The sequence below is a fragment of the Leptodactylus fuscus genome, chromosome 6 (genome assembly GCF_031893055.1).
Source record: "Leptodactylus fuscus isolate aLepFus1 chromosome 6, aLepFus1.hap2, whole genome shotgun sequence".
Taxonomy (NCBI): domain Eukaryota; kingdom Metazoa; phylum Chordata; class Amphibia; order Anura; family Leptodactylidae; genus Leptodactylus; species Leptodactylus fuscus.
The window spans coordinates 11,214,872-11,217,735 of NC_134270.1; the positions used below are offsets into that span (position 1 = coordinate 11,214,872).

Sequence of the window (2,864 nt, forward strand, 5' to 3'; positions counted from 1 at the left end):
TTCTTGTGTCTTCAGGTTCCATCCTGGGGCACTTACTGGCACGACCATTGCCGCGACATTTGCCCCTCCCTTTGCTGTCATCTGGCCGCACACCAGCCATCTTGGGCCCTCCAGGCTCGTCTGAGGAAGAACTCACATCCATGATAGTCTGTGACTCCGGTATTCCACTCTCGCTCATGGGACTGAGCGCCTCCTCTATACTGGCCGTCATTTCACCCCAGTCAGTGGGGCCAGCAGGTCGGTCCCCCGACGGGGTCTCCGCGACCTCCGCCATTGCGGCTTCTAGTGCAGCCATAGCCACAGAAGTTACGGACTGCTGTACTGCAGGCATCCTCACTGGCTCCGCCTCTGGCACTTTGGGCACCTCCTTCTGTACCACCTCCGGAGCCTCGGCCCCCGCCTTCTGTTTGCCTCTCACCTTCCTCTCTACTTCCAAAGCTTCTGCAGGCTCCGCCCCCTGGCCCGCCCCCTCAGGCTGCGCGGCCACCACTGGGGATGGTCCCGGCTCCTCCAGCATATCCGACACTCCCTGTAATGCTAGGGCTTCATCATCCAGCTCTGGAAAACTTGGCGTTTCCACGGCTAAGCCCAGTCTTGCCCCGACAGCCGCAGCATAGGTCTTCGGATTGTACATCATGACTGTGACTAACTTATCCCCTTCCGAAAACAGGGGCTTCATCATTATGTTCCTGAAATGAGGACTGTCCTTTTTTGCCACCAGTCTCTGATACATTTTCAAGCAGTACGGTTCAAAATAGAAGGACACATCCACACACTTGTTGCTTTTCAAAAAGTTCTGCATGCAGAACACCTGCTCCAGGTCAACATCTGCTAGTCCCCTTAATATTTTCTCCACCAAGTGATCAAGAGCCAATTCTGGCACCACAGCCTTCTGAAAAATAAACCTTATGGTGTACCTTCTGTATTCCATGATTCCACGAAAATGCCCACTGGCACTACTTGCGTCCAAACGCTGATAGGGTTCGTGTAGGGGCGGACCTCATACACTGACGATTCTTGCTTTGGCACCAGGTGTAATCCACTCCAACGACCGAACATCGCGAGGTCTGCACCAAAAGGTGAACAGGGTGATAGCCAATGCGTTTGGCATCACAGTAGGGCCCACGGCCCCACCTCTACACTTCTCAGCACATCGCTGTCTGCTTGGTACATTTTTGTCGTCATCGAAGCAAGTCCAAAAAATGCTAGACAGAGAATTTCCGAAACCGTACGAAGAATGTTCCTCTTGTATAGCGAAACAGATCAAATCCAGTTGCCACTACTGTCACTCAGCGATGCACAGCGCTTGCTGCAAATCTGCATAAACCCTGCCTGCATGTCAGTCTGTCTCCGGAGCAAGCAGGCAGCCACAAGAGGGCAACAAGCACTGCGAAATAAGAAGAAGAGGAGGACGACGACAACAGCAACAGTAATAGCAGTAGCAGTAGCATCAAGTTGTGCAAAATTCAGGTACAAGTGCAAAGCAATTTCTCTTGCTTGCCTCAGAAATTTTAATACTCCATTCTCTTCCACAAAAAAAAAGTTTTCAAGTCAGCAGGAAAATCTGAAACAAAATGAAGAAACCAAAATGAAAAAAAAAATAAAAAAATAAATTTGGACAAAAGAAAAAAAAAATTACAATGATAACAATACATCATATTTATATAGCGCCAACACATTCCGCAGCGCTGTACAATTTGTCAGGTTAATTTACAGACAACAATATACATTACAAAACTAGTCATTTCACACAATGCAGAAACTGAGGGCCCTGCTCGCAAGAGCTGACAATCTAAGAGGTAGAAGGGGTGACACAAAATTCTTGCACAAAAAAAATAATAATTCTGAAATAAAAATAAGAATTCTCATCTAATTCTTCTGATTTGTTGCAAGACATTGAAATGCCAGCAAGCAGCAGAAGGAAAGAAGAAATTCTTTTTTTCTATTTTTCAACCAAATTAAGAGGGGTGCACCGGTCCTGGAGATACTGCAATACCAGGTCAATGCGTGGAGTGGACAGAGCAAGCTCTATTTCCATCTCCCTGTTCCAAAAATCCATTTAATATATGGTCCCCAGATAGGGGACGTATCAGATATTAAACTGATCAGATTTTTTATTTTTTTTTGTTTTATACATACCACTCAGGTATGGCAATTACTGGCTGTTACCTGTCCAAAAACCGTTTCAGGCCAATAACGCCAATCATCATAAGTACGTTATTTTTTAACTTTTAATTTTAACAAAAATTTACAGAACAACAACATAACACAAATCAATTCAACAACTTTTTCCACTTTCTAAACTTCCATAAACCTTCCCCGTCTAGACCTTTCCGTAGATTTTTTTAATTTATTTATTTTTTAGAATATTATCTCAGCACTGACAAATACGCAGCCCGTAAAATGGGCGCACTGTCGTCATCATCATAATTTTCCTTTTAACCCCTTAGTGACCAGCCTGTTTTGGACCTTAATGACCAAGCCAAATTTTTGAAATTTGCCCTGTGTGACTTTATCAATGAATAATTCTGTAACAGTATATTGCATCCAAGTGATTCTGATATTGTTTTTTCGTGACATGTTGTACTTTACTGAGAAGGTAAAATTAGACTGATATAACTTGTGTAAATTTATTAAACTCGCAAATGCTGAAAATTTTGAAAATTTTTCAATGTTTTCCATTTTTAGCTGCGATATCTCACATATACACAATAATACAGGGCAAAAAAGTTAGTAGTTATATATTTCCAAATGTTCCTTTTGTGTTTCAAGCATATTTGAGATAATTTTAGCATATTTGAGTAACTTAGACAATTTACAAGTTTATCAAGTTTATAAGCAAATTTTGGACATTTTGAGTGTGT

The 2,864-nt window shown here is 43.0% G+C and overlaps 1 non-coding gene across 1 annotated transcript; it reads right to left on the reverse strand.

The window, feature by feature from the left end:
- Nucleotides 1-1,962: 1,962 nt before the first annotated feature.
- On the reverse strand, nucleotides 1,963-2,150 carry LOC142210904 (U2 spliceosomal RNA). The gene has a single exon (XR_012717030.1). It is a non-coding gene; the product is annotated as a U2 spliceosomal RNA (small nuclear RNA).
- Nucleotides 2,151-2,864: the final 714 nt, after the last annotated feature.